This window comes from Vidua chalybeata, chromosome 3 (genome assembly GCF_026979565.1).
Source record: "Vidua chalybeata isolate OUT-0048 chromosome 3, bVidCha1 merged haplotype, whole genome shotgun sequence".
In the NCBI taxonomy this organism is placed as follows: Eukaryota; Metazoa; Chordata; class Aves; order Passeriformes; family Viduidae; genus Vidua; species Vidua chalybeata.
This window is the reverse complement of record NC_071532.1, coordinates 23959979-23982992: the sequence shown is the minus strand read 5'-3', so window position 1 is coordinate 23982992 and position 23014 is coordinate 23959979. Positions and strand designations below refer to the sequence as shown.

Here is a 23014-nt window from a genome sequence, read left to right as displayed (position 1 = left end):
AGAAGACAGGAGCAGCCAGGAATGCATAAAGTGAGTACATGGACCACCCCCCCAACACAGAAAAGATCAGGACCTACTGCCTGCCCTGCTTCAGGTAGTTTGTGCATCCCAAACAGAGAGCTGCCATTCCCTGTGTCCTGGGCATTTAATTCAATCCTTGGGTTACACTGCAAACTAAAGAGCTGACAAACAATATAGAAAACTGGTCTAGAAACTAGATGGCACAAGTCCCTCTAAGGAGGTTTGGCACCTGCTGACACTGAGTTTCCAGCAAATATGGCATAAGGTACATGTGTGACTTCTTTTATGGCCCTGTTCATCCCTGTAAGTGTGCAAAATTTGCATGCCAAATAGGGAGATGGAAATAATCACTCATTCTACTTTTATTCCCTCCCCTATTTTCTTTGAATCAAACCCTCAAAGAATGAAAATTCACAGGAGGGGAAATACAGGCTTACACCCTCTTTGGTCCCTAGTGCTATTTTATCCACTACTAAGGAAGCCAGGGAGGAGGGGAGAGGACTTGACATGCGCACCTACTGCCCATGCAGTCCCAGCAAGATAGCATCAACAGTTGCTCTCCTATTTTCACAGTGGGAAATAAGCAGGTACTAGCTGTATTGGAATAATCAGGAGGAATCTAGGTCAAAATCAAAGCAAGACTGCTTTGTCCATTTCACAAAACTCACATGCAAACACAATACCCATGTGAAAACAAAGAAGTTATTTGTAGCAGTTATTTCTGTTAGGATTGCTAAACAAGCGTGCAGACATTGGCCTACCTTGAGTAAAAGGCACTATTCCTTCCCTGTGACTTCTGAAAAGGCATTCAAAATCAATATAAAATTGCAATATTAGGAAATTTTATAATCATTATTTCAAAAAAGCAGACTTGAAAGGGTCTCTTGTTCATGGGTAAATCTTCAGTTAGTTTTTCTAGTACCGCTGGTTCAATCGAAAGATTCGCCAACTGCCCCCTGGAGAAAACTGAAGATCTGCATTTAAATGGAGATATAGTATTTCCAAATGCACGGTACCTGCAAGGCAGATACTGTCAAGGTTTCTTAGTGAGTGGATCTCAAATTGTATTAGGTACATTTCAGTACCATAACTATCCCCATTTTGTAGGACTGGGGCTATTTCCATATAATTTTTTTCCCTGTGTGTGGGCTTTGTAATATTTGTCCTGATAAGACAAAATTAAACCCCCATCCCAACAAAGCCCTCACATAGAAACAATAAGGAATTACAACCTTGTGCATAATTTTCTGATGGGGATGAAGACTGTATTAGATGGCTTGACTGAAAATCTTAAATAATTGAAAACTCTGATGACTTAATAGAGTAGTGAGCTTGGTTTACAATGCAGCCAATTTAGAGCCATAAAAACACCGTGTAAAATGTTTATCTTGTGGTTGACCATTACATATCCTATTTATTATTCCAAAGTATTTCAACAGCATTTTTCTTCATCAATGTGGCTGCTGGCATTTAGCACCCACTCACTAAATTCACGTGATTTTCCTGGAACAGCTTTAGGAAAAGAAAACAAAAAAATAGCAGATCACTACAAAACTGTTCCTTGTTACTATATGCCTCTTTTTCACATTCTGACTCGAACCGACTTCATGTGCTGCAAAATACATTTGAAACCACCGAGGCTAAAATATAATAAATCAAAGCCATATTCGTGAAGTTAAAAAGACTGGTGCAACTACTGATCCTGCCACATCAGAGAACCAAAAAAAAAAATCAAACCTCATGAATACTTTGTTGCTAATGTACATGAGTTCAAAGAGCAGTGTTCCTCTTAGGAAAACATCTTAATTTTCATATCAGAAAATCATCCTAACCTTCCAGAAAAGTTTTTACGATTATGCAAGGAAGGCAGAGAGAAGGTTTAGAGTGCAAAAGACACTTGTGATGGGTTTCAGACACACAGGCATTAGTCCAGGCAGCCTCTCGCTGAAATTCAGGTTGCAATTGAAATGTCCCTGTAAACAAGGTTACTGCGAACGGTCCAAGATATCCTTCTCAGCAACACCTTCACCAGGAGCCCTTCAGCTGTCTACTTAGTTTGTTATACCTTATCTCACAGCCCTGACATCCTAATACTGATTCAAATTCGGGATTCAAAATGAAAGATGAAATATCTCTAAGATCACTTAATATTGAAATACCATTGCAGTAATAAGTGGTGCCAGGCTGGAGATATGGATATAGTACTCTAGTGGTAACCTTTTAATTTCTGACGAAATACTGTGGAATAACTGTGATACTGCACGGACAGTTAATGCAATTGATTTGTTTTCCTTATTTTGATAATGAGCACACTGAATGTCGTGTTTACCTTCTCCTGCCCCGGCACATTTTTAAAGTCCTCTAAAAGAAGACCTGCCAGATTCCTGTACAGACACGAAACACCTCACACCACGGAGCCCCCCTGCCCAGCATGCTGAACCCCAGCAACCTTGATGCTCCCAAGACAAGGAAGAGCATAACCACGAGTCGCTTCATCATTCTAAGTCTGACTATTTTCAGTGGAAATGCAATGCATGCACCATGTATAATCTAATGTAGGTTATATTGTAAACTACTCCCATTCTGAAAGTGAGGGTAGGCATGCTACACCAGAACATTTTGTCCTCTGAAATAAAAATGAAATATACCAAGCAAGTTTTATATGTTGTATTTTAAACAGGGTAGCTAATAAATGCCTAAAACTTTGGTGGGTTTTTACAAAGGGCACTCGGATTTCCCTCCCAGTCACAGACACTGATAGGCTGAAGCGTGGGGAGGGTGGGGGGAAGAGGAGACGGGGGGGGGGGTTGTCATCTGTTTTTCTGTTGTGCTAAGTTTACTGGTAGAATATCCTTAATAGTATCAAAAGACAGGATTCCAGGGGTAGAGGTGCAGTGGGACAGGGGTACAATACAGGGGAAGGAAAGAATTACAGGAGAGAAAGCCAAGCTGCTCAGTGCCTGCCTTCCCACACTACCATTCACCTTCATTTTTGTCTCCTTTATATTCTACTCATTTTTACTTGCCTCCCCCATTATTTAGTCATCTCTTAAATGCAGTCCTCTCTTTTCTGGGATCACGAAAAACATATTAACTAGAACCAGTAGACGGAGTGCATCCTCTGCAGCACTTCAAAATGTACCTCCAGACCAGTATGCCTTCATGGCATTAATGACCAGGAGAAAATAAAAAATAAAATTAATTTTTAAAAAATTTACAAAAGGGAAAAAAATTCCTCACTGCCAGGTCACACTCAGACCCCACAGGCAGCCACTTCCCCAAACGCCCCCTCCTCCTCACCACCGGCGCTGGGAGGGCCAAGTGCCAGGAGGAGCGGGCAGTGCGTGGACTTTGCACACTTTCCTTCGGCCCTCCTGATCCCGGCAGCGCGCGGCCCCGCCGCCTTTGTGTGCGCGCGTCCGCCCGCGGGTCCCGACACCCCGGCACGGGTGGCGCGGAGCGCGTCCCGCGTGGGGCGGCCACGCCGCCGCTCTTGCCGGGCGGCGCAGCGCCCTGACCCCCGCCCGGCGGGCAGGGCTCCCGCGGGCCTGCTCCGCTCCCGCCGCCCGCCCGCACAAGTGTTCCAGGAAGGAGCGAGCGGCGGGGGAGGGATGGGGACGAGGAGGGCCCCCCCCGCCGGCCTCGCCCCGCGCCGCAGCCGGGACACTTCGGGGCTCCCGAGAGGGCACGACGCGGGGGGGGGGGGGGGGTGGCAGGGCGGCATGGGCAGCCGCGCCACAGCCACGCGCGCCCCGGCACCGGCTGGCAGAGTCCGGTCCCCCTGCTCCGCTCGCAGCCGCCGGAGCCACCCCGGGACCCCGGCCCTAAACTCTTGCTCGGCTAACGCCTCGTCACTTTCCCGGCACTCCTGACCCTGGGCGGGAGGGGGACACACACACACACACACAAAACCTGCGGGGTAGGATCTGTCAGCAGCCAAAAAAATCATTCTCCTTCCCCTGTTCCCCCCACCCCGCCCCCCCCCCCCCCCATATTCACCAGGGCCAGTAATTTTAAATAATTGTCCAAGAGGCGAGAGCCACTGAACCCCGGGTGGCCGGTGCTGTCGTGCCGCTTTTTCCAAAGCTGGATTTTTTGGGGGTGAATGACTCTGAGCAAGTGCAATTGGCAAGGGCTGAAGGTGGAATGGGGCGGGGGGGTGGGAGGGTAGAGCACTCCTGGCAGCGGCTCATCTCCAAGCACAAACATGCCCCCCATGCAGTGTCAGCTGGCGGGGGTGCGGGGGGGTGCGGGGTGCGGGGGCTCGCTTTACCTGGTCAGCTCAGAACCGCAGGCAGGTTAATCAGGTGAGTCGTCGGGGATTTTAAAGAAGCCGAAGCCGGTTTCTTTGCTAGGAAAGTCTACAACACCATGCAGGGACATTGCAAAATCTTTACACACGCCTCCTTTAACTGGGCTCCCGCGACCTCCGCCGACGAGGGGGGAGCCACCGGCGGGCGGGAGGCCGAGCGGCGCCGCGGCGGCGGCGTGGGGGGCGCGGGGGGCAGCGGCGGCGGCGGGCGCGGCCCGGCTGACGGAGAGCGGCGGCGGGCGGGCGGCGGCGGCCCCGTCCCCGCGGCCCCGGCCCCGGCAGCGTCCCCGCGCCTCCCTGCCGCCTTGGTAGCGCCGGTCCGCACTCGGCCTGACCCGGGACGTCACGGCGCCTGCCTGTGTTCCCAATGATAACTTGGCAGGAGCAGGGGGAAGCGGCCGGGTTTTTCCTGGGCTCGTTACCGGGTACGTGCACGTTTCTTTCGCATGCGGAATTTTTTTTTTTTTGATTTTTTGTTTTTTTTAAGGCGCAGTAACGAAAAGCCAGGACAGGAAATCCGGGGCGCGGCGGGGGCTGCCGCCCCGCGATGGTGGCGGCCGCTCGCCGGCGGGCGCGGGGGAGCGGCGGCGCGGGGCGCAGGCATGCGTTCATCTCCGTGTCTTTCATTTTACCTTCAGGGTGACATTCAGTGCCGGGCGAGCCTCGCCGGTCACCGCCACGTCCCACCTGGAAAAAACACAAACAAAACCACGAAAAAAAAAAAAAACAACCAAACCAACAAGAACAACAACAACAAAAAAAGGCGACTGCCGAAAAGGGGGGATGGGGAGAGAGAAGGTGCCGGCCGCCCACGGCTGGGATGCGGGCGGCGGACGGGACACCTCGCCCAGGGCACGCAGGAACACACGCGCCGCCGGCCGCCAGCAGGCCATGTGCCGAGCGGCCGGCGGGGGCGGGGGAACGGGCACGGCACACACAAAATCAGTAAATTAAAAAAAAAAAAAAAAAAAAAAAAAAAGAAAAAAAAAAGAAAAGCACCCGGAATGCCAGAGGAGGCCGGGCGAGGAGCGAGTATGCCGCACCGCTACTGCCGTGCAGGCCCGGCGCCGCGCCCCCCCCAGTCCCCTGCAAGGCTCTGCAGGGGAAGGCGGGGGAGCCCCCGGCGCACAGCGCCCCACGGCCCCGCCGGGAGCCGGGGTGCCCGGGGGGGCTGCGGGCCGGGGTGTCCGGGCCGCGCTGGGGCACCCGGCTGCGCAATGGCGTCGCCGCCGAGGAGGGCCAAGGTCTGGCGCAGAGCCTGACGCGGCTCGGTGCTGGGAGCCTGAGCCATCGCTCCCCACCTCTGCTGCTGGGGCAGCCGAGCAGCTGCTCCTGAAAGCAGGAGGGTTTGCGTTAGAGCAGAGCGAGCCGGGGCCTGCGGCAGCCCCGGGGCCGCTGTGAGCGCCGAGCAGGCTGGTAGCGCTGTGCCCGGCCATGGCAGCAGCCACGCGCAGCCGGCTGCCCTGGAATCGCATGCTTCGCAAAGCCAAATCCTGCACATCTCCATGAACGCTCCCACTAAATTATGAGGACATTTTCACGTGTGAGACTTAACTCGCCTGCAAAAGTATTCCCAGAACTAGGCCTCGCTTAAACTATCCATGGCAGCCTGAGTTTAAGTGCCTCCTCATCTAGAAACCAGTTGTTACCCACACATTGCATCCCAAACTGCTGCAGCACCACACCACCTACTCTGTGACCGCAGAGCGTCCCAGCAGAGCCCTGAGACAAGTTTTCCCTCTTCTGTGTTGCTTTTCACACCGCCTATTATAATAACAAGTTACAACATTGCCAATGCACAGGTAACTAGCACAGCAGAGTCCGTGAAGGGATGCATGTAGCAGGGCTGAAACTAATTTTTTTTTTTTTTTGCAACTGCCTCTGTTCAGCCTTAATATTAGCATTAATACTTTCATTTTCCTCATTTAAATACAATAAATGGGAAAATTGCCTTTGCTTAATACTGTTACTACTCAGGTTTTGCAATTCCAGTTTTTATAAGGCGATAAAGTCAGGGAGAAGTTACTGTACACCTTTTCTGTTGCTGGGCTCAGTGCCCTCAGCAGCAGTTATGGTGGGATCATGTATTGCAGCTGGGCAAAGAGCTGGGGAAGAAAATAATTCTTGGAATGTCATACAGTCCAAGCGTCATTTTCAGAAGCCTGAAATTGAAAGCGGTGGGTTGTGGTTTGTTTTCTTTTTAAACCCAAGCTACTCAGGCTGCTTTCTGGCTTAGCTCAAAAGACAAGTTTGCTACATGTTTCTGTTCTGGAATCATTTTGAACTGCTTTTAGTCTAAATTCTTACCTGTCTTTACTATCTCAGCAGAGTACATTACTGATATATGATTTTGGTAGACTTGAAAAGCAGTGTGTACAGCTTGATTGTTGTCTGTATTTCGCCATTCATTTTTAAGTGAGGCTCTTTTGATTGATGTGAGGAATTTGTTTGAAAGGATGAGGGGTATGGCATAGCTACCCAAGATGCTACTTAAAATTACACCGTACCTCAGCTAACAGGGATTCTTCATTGTGATTGTCACACTTTTAAAAGTGCGTGAGTTAATCAAATTGCTATTTTTGGAATGCACTTAAAGGAACATTAAAATGTATTAATTTCATTAAAATAAATGAGCAAATAGGTAACAAAACAAGTAACAGCCAAATAAGCAAGATCTCAACTATGGAGCCAAATCCAGCCCTAGCCCACAAATCATCCGAGTTGTGCTTGTCTACAGCACATTTAATTTGGCTTCTGCAGTCACACAGCTGATGCTTTATTTGGTTTTCAGAGGTGTGTATATTAAAAATGTGCGAGCCATGCTTCTTCTCCAGTGTGATTAACCACTGAAGTGAAATTCACCTGGTTCCCATTTGGCTCTGCTGTGCAGTCCTATCACACATGCAGTTTTTGGAGTGCATACACACCTGAGATGCAGAGAGGTATTCCCAGGCTCTGTGTCAGTCTAAGGGATGTGAGTTGTGTCTGAAGTGACGGTGTGCTGAGCTGGATTTCAGCAGAGGCTGTTCACAACCAGCTGCATACATATGCTCCAGTTAATGGGCTGTACTGGAGCCTGTGCTACCATCTTTCATTACTGCTGTTACTCATACCAGTGAGAGTAAAGGAAGGGTTGGTGTGTTTGTAATCACATATTAATTTGCTATGTAGATATATCCTAAGAACCTCTCAGCTCAGGAAAATTATGCTGGAATAAGGTTGGATGTGAATGTAAAGCAGAACTGTGTTCAGATAGTTAATTCATTCTGGAATAACCAAGTTGTTTCCTGGTTTCACTTAATCCACTTTCAAAGTGGATTAAGGTAATTGAAGAAACTGAATTCTTACACTGGCGTAAGAGTTGTGTACACATGGGTTTAGTCGAACATAATTACTGCAGTGTACCTAATAAGTGTCTTGAAATAACTTGGTGTGTAGACAAATCCAGAGTCCCACAGGTGAAAACAACAGAATTTAGTAATTTTGTATAACATGAGGTTAATTTAGCCCAACATTTGACCTACTTCTTTTCTCATGAAGCATATTTAATTCATTACAGGTTTTTCTTCCTCAATGAAATCCCCACAACAGAAATGTATTATGATCAGTTTCAAGATAGCAATGCCATGTGCATGCCACTAAAAATAAACAATTTAACCAGTGTATACTCTAAATACCTTCTCAACTGCCCTAAAGAGGAGAAAAGGTTCTTTACTGGAAGAAATACCAGCTTCTCAATCATAAATATTTTGAGTGGGTTGTTCCAAACAAAATGTAAACAAACCCAAAGCTTTGCTCTGCCCTCTGAGACACCCATGATCCATTTGACTGCATTCCATTCATAGCAATAGCACCTAGTCTGACTCAGCAATATTAGTTCCTGAATGAGGAACCTCACAGACTCACACAGAAGGGTTGGCAGAACAAAAGGGCCTTCAGGAAGCACCTTAAGAATAGAGAGCTAATTTATCATTTGCTTACAGAGATCTAAATCTGGGAGAACCTACCTGAAACACAGGCAGCCTCTCTGCCTCTGCTCTGAATCAGGTGTATTGCATCACTGGCATACAGGAAAGTGACTGAATTGATAATGAGAACATACAAGATGTTTTGTGACTTTGTGCCAAGCACAAAGTTTGTCAAATGTCATTCAGTGTCATTCCATGCCACAGACACCTGTAGAAGAGAGGTGACTCTCTAATGTGAATGAATCCTCCTAAACTTTAAATTTAAGACTGTTTGTTGTTTTTTCTTGGTTTGCTTTTGTCAAAGGAGGGGGGGGGGGGGGGGGGGGGAACCAAACAAAAACTAGATGTGGTAGAAATTATGTAAACTTGGGTAGTAAACAAGCCAATTTTTTTGAAAGAAGCATAAATATAAAAGCCAAATGATACCAATTGCTGATCCTTTAAACATTGACATAGAAAAAGCCATTAAAAGCTAAGAAGATGAAAAAATCCAACTTCTACTTTGTGTCAAAAACTGCAATGTGTCACACATTACAGAGGGTAACCTGGAGTCTTCCCTTACACAGATAAAGTAGTCCCAGCTACTCTTTGTAACAGGCAAGGACGCGCACAGGATTCGCATTTTGTGATTACAAGCATGGCTTTGCCCTCCTATGCTTGTCTTGGTTCAGGATACAGAGAATGGAATTCACCTACAACTCCCTCAGGCCAAACCTGTTTATTTAAGTAAGAATAATAATTCTGGTAACAAAATAAGCATTGACTGAAGAAGGTAAATGTGGAGAAACATAAACAAGAAATCAAGTACTTGATTGTACACCACAAATTCTGTGGTGCTGAATGACTTTGACTATGGGTCTTGATATTAAGGCTCAAATATTAAGCCTGGTATTAAACTCAGATTGAAGGCAATGAGAGTTTTATAGGAGCATGCCTGATCTGAAATCCTACTTGAATTTAAAAAATGAATTGGATTATTGTACACTCTGCTTCCACTGAGTGGTCTCTGAGCACTGGATCCACCTGCAGTGCTGGGGTATCCTGGCTCTCCCCTACTCCTGTCATTACAGGGGCACTACTCATCCAGAGAGGAAGATGTCCTAAATCCCAAGACGATTGGCACAGCACACACAAGAGGAAATCTCAGTGCGCAGCCAATGCCAGGCAATGAAGGATCCTCTGTGGGAGTTGGTTAGTAGTGCCAGTGTTTGATATTTGTCGTAACAACCACCGACTGTTTTGTTTTTTGTTCTAACAATGTGAATTATGCATTAAACATTAATACAAGTGAGTGTACTTTCTTTTGATCTTCAAGCATAATCATTTCTAATGAGAGCTTATACATGAGCATTGAAACAAATCCCTGAGTCATGTGAATTTACATTGGTTTTACTCTGTGGGAAAGATCCCACATGAGTTACTCATGTCTGTAAAACATAACATACTTAGAAGAAAAAAATGAGCTTGCATTTGTCTGTTGGAACATAAATATCTGCATAGGCATTTGGCTTGTGCCCTAGCAGTAATGAAACATTAAAAAGTTAATTTATCAGAGATCAGGATTCAGGGTGGGGCCCTCAACTAACGTGAGATCCAAGTCTGCTCAGTATAAGCTCACCTCTTAGTTTCTCCCATCTGGCTTCTTACAAGCGTTGAGTCTAGTATCAGAGGAATTTGAACTAGCTCTAAGTAAAGGGATCAGAATTTGGCTTGCTTGATAGAGATAAAAGTTGCCAAACTGCCATCACCAAGCTATAACATGCCAATCCATGGCAGGCAAACTGTGCAGTGCTAAGTGGCACCTCTCCAAATGCCCTTGACAGCCAGTGCAGGCCAGACCCAGTGTAGAACCTGCTTGGCCATGTTTAATATCTGCACTTCTTAAAACAACAGTCACAAATGGTGCATTCCAGAAAAACATAAACACTATGGATTGTGCAACTGCCAAGACAGTTATTTAAAATGCAAACAGAATTTAAGCCCTTTCCCCTTTGACACACTGCACAAATATTAAACCAACAAGCGATTAACAGTCTGCACTTCAGCAGCCGTGCTGTGTGTGCAAGGGACAGGCAGCACACAGGGGAAAGTATGTGATGGGACCCATTCCTGGGGCTGCAGGTACTCACTACAAGATTTCCAGAATGCCTCTTGCCTTTCCAAACAGACCTCAATGCCAAAGGTTGCAGGAGGTGGCTGTCAAGAAGGTATTATGTTTAATGGCAGATAGGCTCTATCTATGATTAAGGTCATATCTCAGGAATTCTCAAAAGCCCATTAATGTATTTTATTCTTAATGTGTAAGTGCTAAAGGAGTCCTGGAAGCCAGAAATCCAGGATTACCCCACATAATTCAATGTTTTCACAGGAGGCTACAGTCATGATCTCTGCTGCTTCCCTTCTCTTGCCTGAATAACCTTAAATGCTGATGGTGCATCTTCAAAAGGAGAGTGGAAGCAGCCTATGCATAGAATAGTTGCTAGACTGGAAGAAGATCAAACACAGAACCCTTCATCCCTGAACTTGAATTCTGCAAGTGCTCTGTTTTATATAGTGACAGAGGAACTGATACTATTGCAGTAGAGAAGAAAGCACGCAAGACACTCCATTATGGAACCCAAACACTTTGTATTAATTATCTTCCCTGAGGTTGCACAACTTTACCTGGCATGTAAAGTTAGAAGATGGATAGGTCAATATTGGGTCTTAAATAATTTTGGATAGAAGGACCTCAACTCCATCTAGACCCTGCTTGAAGCCCATTGACATTATCCAGCTTAAAAAGTTTGGCGAGTCTTCTGACTTTAGAATGCGTTAGTACATCCCCAGGCACACACAAAGAGCTGTGCTTGCAAAGATGGGATATATACAGGTAGAAAATGGTGTACAGAAGCATGTAGGAAGACTCCCTAAGCATCAGCCAGGGTGACAAAGTGTGCTGGCCCATGGGTTCCTAGGCTGTATTCACAGCCCTGGAATGCCTGCTGGAGACACCCCCCTGTAATTTAGCTCATTTGGTGTGCATTAAGGATGCTCATTTCTAGACTCTTAAGTGAAATGTGATACTGAACTCATTCTTCCTCTTACACCAGCAGGCCTTAGCAGATGGCCAAGAGGCTGATGGGAAGGAGAGAACATCAGTTTTATGGAAAATGATGAGAAAACTGAAAAGATCTTATTCCGCAGACCAAGGCATTTACTTATATTTAACTGCCTAACCTCAGTCAGAGCCCTGAATTCCATTACTCTATCTGAATGTTATGGTATGGTGAAGTCTTATTTGGTAATTACCTGGTCAGAGCCACAGACTAGAAACAAGATATGCAGCCAGTAAAAGCCCAGTGGAGTCATACCAGTTTATATTAGCTGAGAATCCAGACTTCAATTTCAAATTAAAAAATTCAGAAATTGCATTTTTCCATGGCATTTTGGTCATATTATACAGGGGGAAAAATAAGAAAATAAAAAATAAAGTTGTAGCTATTTATATAACCAAGACAGAAGCAGAACCAATGTGAAATCTTTAGCAATGAAGTTCTACATCCCAATTATTAGATATTTCAGTGTTGGTGCCATTTGGATTACTGCTTAACTTTAGGGCAGCAAGGTAAGCTCATTTTCTTGCCTCTGTCTTTTCAGCCACCATTCGGGCTGCAACCTTCCCATCCTCCAGGGAGAGGGAGAGAAGTTACACAATAGGTGTTTTTCCATGGGCGGATGTCTAAATGTGAAGGGAAACAATTGAATTTTAATGACAATTTTGAGACTCCTGAAGTTAATTTCTGGGCAGTGCAGAAATTAGTGGGGATTGGTGCTGCCAAGAGCTTCATGTTCTCCTCTCCTTCTAATGTTGGCAGGATTAAAGGTCTCAGCTTTTGGCAGAAGTAACTCCCAAAATAGTAGGGTCCTTCTCTCTTGCCTTCTCTCAAAAGGGAGAGCAAGAGACCTGCTGCTGTCAGACCCAACCAAGGGTCACTGCAGAGCAATGGCTACAAAAAACAGGGTAACTGCACCAGATTTACACTACCAGAGATGTGTTCTCATTAGGTATTTACAGCAGAGTAGCATTATCTAGGGTGGAATGGTAAATTTGTTAGGTGCTGCACAAAACATTTAACCGGAAAAACTTCCTGCATCCAAAAGCACTACAAAAACGATTGAGGAAGGAGAGTGGCAAACAAGGGGATATCCTGGGAAAAAAAAGTACACCAGTGATTACAGCAAAGGCAGCCAGCTATGAAGGCTTTTCCTACATGCAGGGTAACAATAATTCTGCCAAGGAGGCAAGTTCTTTCCTTTTTACCTATGCTATTTCCACTGCATTACTGAATCATGGCTTGTTAATGACTTAAAAACAATAAGTTTAAAAAGCTTTAGGAACTTTGTATTTTTATAGAAATTGATAAATTGGTACGTATTGTCTTGGGTATGACATAATCCAATAGGTTTTGGGGTTGTGGTTGTCAGGGTGGGGTTTTTTAATGCCTTTAATAAAGAAGGGATAATTTTGGTCTTGTTTTTGTCTTCTTAGAAGATTCAGAAAGGAATATAATGGGTAGTCCCAGAATCTGTATGTATGTAATTGTAGATAGCAAAGTAGAAAATAAAAGATGCTTCAAAATAGTGCCAATCATTTAATCTGCTCTATAGTTGGATGATAGAGTGTCAAGCATTTTCACCAAAAGCACGAGACCCACTACAGAGGACTGTCTTTTCAATTTTGGCCTATGCAATTATAGCCCCAAACAGGTCACGGAAGGGATCAGCCTTCCCCATGTTACCCCTATGGTCAGATGCCAACCCCAGCCAAAAAAAAAGAAGAGGACAGCCATAGCCACCTGGCACTGCCTTTTTGCACAGCAAAAAGCAGGCAGGGGAGGAGGGACCTGGTACCCAGCCAGGTGTGGCAGGACTTAAAAGCCAGGCTGCCAAGCTGGAGCTCATCCTCTGAATGGGATTCTGCAGGGGAGGGCATGGAGAAGGTAACATTGGGGAACTGCTTCCCTTGCAAAGATCTCTGCGTCCCCATTTACCCTCTTGCATGATATGGCCAAACATGCCTCTTATTTGGCAGAAAATGTTCAGCCTGGTATTGAGTATGTTATTGTGTTCACCAGCCCACTTCACAACATACGTAAAACTTCATTCAGTTACAGGAGAATTAAAAGAAGCATTAGGGAGACTCACATTACTGACTGATACCAAACCACTTTTTCCTAACACTGTTTTTTATATACTGTACCCAGAGTTTAGCTGTGTCCATTATTTCCTTCTACTCACTTATTTCTGCAAAGGTGACTTTACTTAGATCAAATTTTTGCACTGTACTACTGGATACTATGGTACAGTTCATTGCTCTAGAACATTTTCTCTCATTTAGAAATCCCACCATAACATTTTGCCATTGGATTTCTGCTGAGAAGTAGAGGCACTAGCTCACAAACACCCCTTCCCAGTCCTTATGAAGCCTTCCCAAGAACCTGTGTTATGCTTATCAGGCTTGCACACAGCTAAATCCATGTGCCCCTGCTCTGAACCCCTGGGACATGGGTGCTCAGGGTTAAGACTACAGAGAAAGGAAAAGCATGGGCATGGTCAATCATTTTAATGGCTGTTAATGTAAAAACATATTCCTAACATTCCTAACCTTACTTACTACAGCCAGATATTTGGTAGGAGACGTGGTTTTGCATGAACCAATTTCTTTTTTCTTTTTAACTCTTTTGTATGAGTGATGATTTTTGAGAGATTGGTGTAATAATGTTCAGTTGTTATGAGACTGCTGCTTCACATTTCTACCCGTGCAGATAGGATATCACATTTCTGTCTAAGTTACCAAGACCATTCAGAGTTAACATCCAGAAACAGTTTTCTCTATTCCAGCAGTAGTTGCCACTTCTTGGGACAATTCTTTAGGTACAAGTCCAATAGAAATGGCCCTTCACTATTTTCCACTACAGCTCAAGTTTTCTGCCTCAGCTTTTATGCTGCTGTGATCATGTACAAAATGGGATGCTAGTTTTCGTCCCCCTGCCCTCAGTCCAAGAAGTGCTATGCAAGAATAATTCTATCTGACTTCACATAATTCTGCTCTTGCACTCAGAAATACAGGAACTAACAGTCAAGAAGTTCTTTGGGTACTGGAAAGATTAACAAGTCTTTCAATCCTCATACAGGTGACCACATGGTACAAACTTTATAGACATTTGATGAATGAAGGGTTGCCACTAAATGAAAGCATATCACAAAGCTCTAGAGGAAATCGTTGCAACAAGGTTTTAGGAGTTTGTGAAGGCACCGTGAAATGAACGCACTTTATGAGGCTACAGCATATGTATAGAAGGTATATGCAACCTGCTCTGTATTCCTAAAATGATCACCAACATATCATTGTGAACTTGGGCTTCTGAGAGTAATTTCTCTCTCTGTGCCTCAGTTCCCTCATATGAAAGTCAGGATTATGTCTTTGGTGCTCCTTGGATGAACAGAACAAGTTCACCTATTAAACGTCAAGCGTTAGAATCAATCACAGGTTTACCACATCTTTTCTACCTAACCATTTAAAACTATTAATATCAAAATAAGCCACTCAAAAATTATTAAAGATTGCAGAAGTCCCAGACTGTGGAACATGAATCTCAGTGATTTCCATGGATGTGATGCCAGCCTCAGAGAGAAGATTAGCTTCAATGTGATTTGAAAGATCCCAGAACTCCAGTGACAAATTATTTGTTCTGCATTTTCTGTTAGTTCAGGAAAGATCTATGCCAGTCCCAACACAGTCCCTGAGCTATTGTTTCTCCCCACTTTGAATATTTTCCTATGAATGCTGTTTGCTATCTAACAAACTATCAAAAAAAACTTCAGACCCCAGGATTCTATGGTCAAATTTATTGTGTTTTCCCTCTTAAACAATTTTTGTTTTGAAATATTGATGAAAAAAATTTTGCCAGGTAATCAGTAAAGGGAATGATCCAGTCATTATAGTCACTCTCACTTACACGGGTCTACTACAAGTAATCCTTTCTTACATAAATGCAATTATGCTTAAGGAAGGTTATATGCTACATTTTCAGTATTTTCCTTCTTCTACCAAGACAGATAATGTTGGATGCATAAAGTTCATCTTTTATGTGTCACTTCCTTTAATGCAAATTTGTCCCCTTGAGTAAATTTTTCCTTGACTGTAATATGATATATATACACACACGTACACATCTGTATCTGTCATAGATATCTGCATTTATCTATCACACTTACTCCTCTGCAAGATGTTATTACAGATTTGAAAAAGAAAAACAAAAAGGACAAATTTCTCTGTTCAGTGTTTAAGAGAAGTTGGTATCATTGAATTTAGAAATGTAAATTCCTTTTCTTTTTTTTTTTTTTTTTTTTGCACCTGAATACACCACCCACCCCAGCAGCACCTGATGTCAATAGCAGTTCATGTATGTGTGCAGCTGCAAAATCTTTTGATATCCAGGTGCCACTGGAAACCATCACTGGATTACAGTATTTTTTTCTGACATATGTAAAAGATTCAATCAGCCTAAAAGTATTCAACACTTTCTACAAAGACATGTTATGAAGTCGAAGTGTCTTTTGAAAAAGGAGGAGTCACTACCCTGTATCCTACTAAAATGCATACTACTTCCAACATTTTTCTAGTAGGCAAGATGAATATGGAGGGAGGAGGGAAGAAAATTATTCAGAGAAAACTCAAGTTAGAAAGAGAAAAAAAAAAAATCTTATTTATAGTTCAGAGATCTGTGCTATTTTATTTCCTCATTTAAAGAACTATTTTAAATTATAAATTGTAAGCCTATTGCAGATATCTTGCTCTTCTTGTGTGAATACAAAAATATGAAAGAATAATGTAAGAATATATTAAACAGTGATTTAATTTGTTCAGAAAGCATTGAGTGATAAGCATCTGCATGGAATTACATAGCTCAGTTCTACTTGAAAATTCTCCTAACTGGAAGAAAACATGCAAGTTCCTTACCCATTTTAACAGCTGTCATAAATGGATGTTAAACTTAGCAGCAACAGTTCATTGGCAGCTTCCCAAGACCAGCATCAATGTAAGAATTTGTGTTTGATATGAATGAAAAAAAAATCCTTGCTAATGCTGTATTTGAATGAAGGTTTGAAATAGTTAAACACAAAACACCAAAGATGCCACTCACGGACACGATAACTATTTCAGGGGAGAGGGAGAAGGGCAAACTTCCCACTGCATGATGAAAAATGTAGAAGTATTAAGTAGAAATATTTGAAGAAATTAAGGCCTGTAACTACAGCTTTCAACAAAGATGATGCTGTCAGTTCTGTGTATTCCTGCACAAGAAAACCAAACTGCTGGCTGGAATTTCTGAGCACTTCCCCAACCCAAACAGTAAGAGGAAGCTATTCAAAGTCAAAAGAATTTCAGTGTTAACTGCAATGAAAACAGACCAGAGCCTTTATCTTAATCAGTTACTTAGAATGAATTGACACTGATTTATCATCTTTTCTCCCTCTGTGTTTAGAGCCACTTACACATTACTGATGTATTTTCAAAGTCCCACACATGGGCAATAACATGCAATTCTTGCAAATATTTTGAGGGAAGGGATTGCCTGTATTTTGCCAGTGCTGTATTTCAGGGTCATGAGTCACTAAGAAAATATGGAGAAATATTTGTTTTTGTGCTTTGAATAAGAAGTCTTTTATGACAGAATATAGAAGTGGGGAAGTAGTTTCTAAGTTTATTATCACTACTCTATTTATTAAGAATGACAAACTTTGAAACAGTTGAAATACTTAGATGGAAACATGCCATTATCTCCAGTATTTTCTGCAAATGTTCAGTCAGCATCCTAATTGTACTCCTGTCCTGTATGATGAAATGAGCTCCAGCTCCCTCCATACATGACATAGCAGTAAGAAAAAAGAGAAAATCTAAATGCTATTTATTCAGCAACTGAATCTTAGCCAAAATGAACTACTATTTACTATGGTCAGTAGTCATTTTACACATATAGTAAGCACATAAGGCACTTGTAACATTTGAAAGCCTGAGATTTGCATTATCCTATAGGCTCTTCTAATTTTATTAGGTATATACTGACAGAATTAAAGATGGGTATTATTAAAGAAAAGAAAATTAGTTTTGTTAAGGCTGAGATAAGCAAATAAAAGAAAATAAATACAATATTAAAGTTGCCAAAAATCCTTATAGTTACGTGCTCTCCTTTCCTTTCTAGCAACATGTAATTCTCTGCAGGGATGTCAAGGGGACCATTCTCTCGATTTTCCTAGCAAGCCAACATCTGCTAAATGCAGCACGACATGCTGTTTACCTTTGTTGTAAACTTGAGGCTTTTCCATTTAAGAACTGTATAAATGAATTGGTATTTATTTACACCTATGCCCAGAAGTATCCATTATAAAGCAGAGAGTGCTATTTTTAATCTCCTCCTTACTCTGATTTTATGCTATATTCTTTTGCCCTGATGCTGTTTGGAATTGCCCTAGATATATTAACAAATGCAAGGAATGTGAAACCATAAACAGTGGTGATTTCCCCCTCATTTTCTGCAAGTATTTCTTGACAGACAAAGGTGATAAAAATGCAGAGGTAAAAGGTCTTGCCTTACATCTCCTTTAAATTCAGTAGTTTAATAAATTGCTACAAAAGAGAAGTTTTGTCCTCTGCTCCAAAAACCAAGATAACAAAATCCCAAGCTACATATTTAGATTTGCCTTCTAAAATCCTGTGCAATACTTAGTAACTTGTATTCAATGGCAGAATTTCCAAGGGAAATAGTAGGGGGTTGTCTGTTTTGTTTTGATTTTTTAAAATGTATATACATTTCTCATCTGCTGAAAGGAAATCTACCTGCATCAGCAAAAAGCACAGGTGAAAAGACTAATTAACATGAAAAAATGCAACCACCCTTTCTTTAGTGAATTATTTTGAATTAGAAAGTAATTTTTCTCATGTTGCAGAAACCCTCTATTTGAACAAGCACCCACTAACATCATTTGTCCCTCTAATTGTCATCATTACTGAGACAGAAGCAGCCTTTGTTGATCACACACAGCATTCTCTAAAATCCATTTTTCCAATTAGGTTTTTATTCGCCTTCTCATCTGTCTGCTTTTATTTAGTTTTGGGCACAATTACAGTGGTACTTGGGTTAACTTGTGGCAGTAAGACATTTGCAGAAGCTGTTGCTCTCAGTAATGTTGGCTGTTACTGATTACAGCATTGCTCAAGGCAGATTCCTTGTTCTAAATGGCACTGAACATTTTTACCTGGATATTGCAACACCACATTATGAGCACTGGGATATAAACATAATAGTAAGCAATGCTGCTGGCCTCTGAATTTAAACAATAAGCCAGAAGACTTGTGTGTGGAGACACAGTTAGAAAATCGAGCTACCACCAAAATATCTGATGAAATGTCTCTATCTTTCTCTAATTTGCTACTGACCAATTATTACATTCAACTCCGAATCACAGTCCTAAATAATAAAGGTCAAAGTTGTCATGGACATTTTCTGTGTTTGAGTTGCCACCTTGAAATAGCTAAAGCTGTGGTTTACAGTTGCAAGGTTCCCAAATTTCCCAAAATTCCTAAATTGTATGCCCTCAACATCAGAAAAAAACAAAGCCTCCCATCGCCTCAAATCAAACCTCATTTCATTGGAAAAATAGGTTTGACCTCTGTCAAAAGGAGGGGCTGATTCCTATAAGTATATTTGCATTTAAAAAATCCCAGTCTAGAACATTTGCTTAGTCAACCCAAATCTGATCTCATCTCATTTCTCAAATTTGTTGAATACTAGAAAAAAAGTTATACAAATTCTGGAAATACAGCACATCATAATAAACATTTGTGGCACTTTTATGTAATACAAAACTACTACAAATATAATATTTTCTTAAATTATTTTATAGGATCTCTACCTACGTAAAAACAGCAAATATTTGTGGACATTCTCATGATTACATGAATTAGATTCATGCAGCTCTTCAGCAAAAGCTGAAGTGCTACAATCATCCATGATATCCTCGATATAAAGGTGAGAGCACAGCAGCACAGTTAGGGAAGCATGCTGGACTTGAGGATGCTGACCTACCTCTGTCTGTAACCTGCTGTGATCTACTCCAGTGCACCATATCAAAACTTCCTTTCTCACATCAGCTTTCCTAATACCTAGCTCAGCTAAATAAAGTGTATTCCTACTTTCATGTATCAGGAGGAGAGTTAAGAATCCTGTGATAACAGATATTTGTGAAGTCATTTGGAATTTCTTAGTGCAAGGCAAAATAAGCTTGTAGTTCTCTAATATTTAATAATGATTAGTAAAGAGGGGATAAGACTGCTCCACATTGTACCAAATAAGGGAGTTTTCCTTTTCCAAGGAAGTTTTGGTATTATTGTCACTACTAACCACGCTGCGATCTCCTATTAACCACACTAAACCTGTCTTTTAAGCTATGATGCTGCTCTGTGAAGACAGTCCATCTACTTTGAAATTAAGCCCCAACTTGTTTAATTCCTGACAACACTTTACCAGAGCCCTATCAAGCAAACACGAAAAACAGCAAAAAGAAAGTGATTGAGAGAGACAAAGCCATTCTAAGATTGTACCTCTCAAACCAATATGTGTGCCCTAAAATCTAGCATTCAGAAAACCTTAATCTCTGTCACCTACTGCCTCATCTCATTACCACATGTTCACCAATTACTATTATTTTCTTCCCTTTCACACCAGAAATGACATTTGCTCTCCAATATGCGTTTAAATGGCGAAGGGGGTGTCCGGTCCCTTGGTGCTGTGACCGCAGGAGCCTCTTCTGCCTCAGCATCACTGCGAGCACGGCCCGGCTCCAGCACCCCACACCGAGCCCTTGCGCAAGCAGACAACGCGGTGGGATTTGGGGAATAGCTCTTAGCCCTGGCAAGGGACCCCCACACTCTTTCCTTGTTCAGACACCCACTTAATGTAATTCCTCAGCTTTCGGCAACTTTGCTCCGCAACCCCCCTGGAAACTTGGAGAAGAAGAACAAAGAGGCAAAGAACAAAGAGCCAGGGAGGGGTAGGAAAGGGAGGGGAGGGAAGGGGAACTCCCCCCTTTCGGGTCAGGCCGGAGACTCTCCCCTCCGGCCGCCCAGGGTCAGCCCTGCCCGCCCGCCACGGAGCCCCGGCGGCTGCTGAGCGGGGACGCCCCGGGCTGGCCGTGGGCGTCCCACCCGGGCTCTGAGCCCCCACACAGACCCTGCCAGGGCTTGCTCGGGGTCTCGTTGGTGCCCGACCGCGCAGCGCCCGCTCCTGCCGTGCTCTCAGCGATGAGATAGGTGAGGGGAGGCTGCCCCGCTACCCCCGCACACGGCCGTGCCTTCCTGGCCGCACAGCCCTGTCCCAGCGAGGGCCCGCGCCGAGCATCCTCGGCAGCATCCCCCGCAGGGCCGGAGGCGACCCCTTCCCCAGGAGAGCAACACCTGTCGACCCCACAGCCGCGGTCCCAGAGCCGGGGCCGCTCCGCGGGAGGGCTTTTGGGGGCAGCTTGAAAACAGCGAGCAAGAAGAAGCCGAGGCGAAGCAGCGGTCCCGTTTCCCTCGCAGCAACGTTAAACTTTTACCAAAGTATCGCTATGCACCCCTTTTTTAATAGTCCGCTTCTCTCACACCCCATCTTACCGAAAGCAACCCCTCTGTCCTGCTTCCTCTGTTATCAGTTAAACAACCTTGAAGAGCTGCAGGTGCCCTCGGTTACCTGTTGCTGAGAGGCTTCTGCCCTCTTATCGAGGGATGGGGGTAATTAAATCTGTTGTCATGGTGTGGTCATACTGTGCTGGCTGTGGGAGGTGTAAGCCCCGTGCGGCTGCGGGCAGGGAGCAAGGGAAGAGGGGGAAGGTTTGGGCAGGACAGCCGTGCCCGGCGTCGCTGCCTGAGCTCAGAGCGAAGCCAGCGGGGCAGGGAGAGCCAAACCCCGGGCAGGGCAGCAATCTGTTATTAGGGACCACACGCACTAAGTGCCATCCTGCAATTACCTCTTAGAGAACAGCAGGGAATTATCATTATTCTTCTCGGGCAGGCATTTCCAATTTGGAGTTAATTGACGCGGTTCTTCATTTGAGTAACGACCAAAGGAAAGCCGAGCTTTACCTGAGAAACTTTAAGAGGTTTTTCTTTCTCCCCTCCCATTTCTTTCTTTTTGATTTAAGACAGAAGTGAGCTAACAGAACCTCTCTTTCTTGAAGGTGAAATTAATCTGATCCTTCATTGGGAGCGGGAACAAGCCGCGCACCCGGTACCGAGGCGGGACGCGGTCCAGGAGCAGTTCCGAGTTCAAACCGGGCTGGACTCCCCCTGAACCAGTCCCGCCACTCCCAAATCACGAGGAGGAAGAGCCCCCCTCGTCCCTCAAGCCTCTGCCGTGAGCATCCCGCATGAGCGAAATCAGAGAATGGTGGGGAACGGCACAAACAGCTTAAAAACCTGGCTGGCGACTGAGAAGCGTGAGGCAGAGCTGGAACATGCGTTTGCGTGAAACGCTGCCCTGGGAACGGGAGGAAAACTTGAGCGCAGCCTATGCCCTGAGTTAACTAAAGCCAAATACTTGTCTCCATATAAAAGGTTTCGTGTATGGTTACAGCTGAGGAAATACGAGAAGCTGATGAGTCTGTTTTGGTTATGATTTAATCAAATAAATTAAAGGAGAAGGGTAAGGATACGCCCAATCTGAGACTTCAAAAAAAAAAAAAAAAAAAAAAAAAAAAGCATTACTTTTTTGGGACGCTCTCTGTCCAAAGCCTTTCCTGTTGTACAGAGCAAAACGAGGCTCTCGGAATCCACTGATCTCATTACTGCTGGGTGTTTGGTGTTTCTCTTTTCCTCCCAATGCAGTAACCTTTCATAAACGATTGCAATTTCGGGGGGAAAAAGTGAGTAGGTGCCAAACCAAGCTGGGGGTGGGGCAGAATTTTGCGTTTCAAGCAAATTAGCAGACAGCAATTCTGCTTACAGCAGAGAGGTAGGTGGATACTTGAAAACATCTTCTACCGGGGTGTCCTACTTTGGCAATTCTAATTAAGACAGGGTTTAAAAGATGCAAAGGAAGAGCAAGCCTCTTGCTTTATTTCCAGTGGGCGTGGGGGATACCGTCAGGCACAAAGAGTTCTTCCAGCTTGTTCTAACGTGCACCTTTGTTTAAAAGAAAAAAAAAAATAATCAAGCTCGTCTTCTGATTTCAACTAATGTATTTTTAACTGGATTTCTTTCCTCTGCTTTGTGTGATCTGATACCTACAGTGTAGCCCTGGCCCACTTTCAGCCCTGCGGGTGCCCTGCATTGTGTGCGTGTCTGAAAGAAAAGCGAAAAGTCTTCCATCTCACACTCTTTTGCCCTGTACCTGTGCTTGGGAATTGAATCGTGTCCAAACTAGTGGTCAGCAAAACCTGCACCCTATTCCCCTTCTCGCTGCCTAACCCGAGAAGAGACACGACTTTGTAGGTGCAGCCTGGCTGATGTAGCTGTGACCGTCCAGCACCTCGGATCAATAAAGCAGCCAGTTTTCTGACGTTTCTTTTCCACGGCTGCTTATTGAAAAGGAGCCTTTACCGCCACCTATAAATAGCGTTGCATCCAAGTCAATCCTTTTTTTTTTTTTTTTTTTTAATTTTTTTCCTCTCTACATAAAGTAGCAAAGTTCTA

General features: G+C 44.0%; 2 long non-coding RNA genes across 2 annotated transcripts; both read left to right on the top strand.

The window, feature by feature from the left end:
* Positions 1-4570: 4570 nt before the first annotated feature.
* On the top strand, positions 4571-6294 carry LOC128786262 (uncharacterized). Its single transcript, XR_008430223.1, has 2 exons — positions 4571-4758; positions 4972-6294. It is a non-coding gene; the product is annotated as an uncharacterized LOC128786262 (long non-coding RNA).
* A 2347-nt stretch (positions 6295-8641) lies between these two features.
* LOC128786263 (uncharacterized) lies at positions 8642-12939 on the top strand. Its single transcript, XR_008430224.1, has 2 exons — positions 8642-9492; positions 10670-12939. It is a non-coding gene; the product is annotated as an uncharacterized LOC128786263 (long non-coding RNA).
* Positions 12940-23014: the final 10075 nt, after the last annotated feature.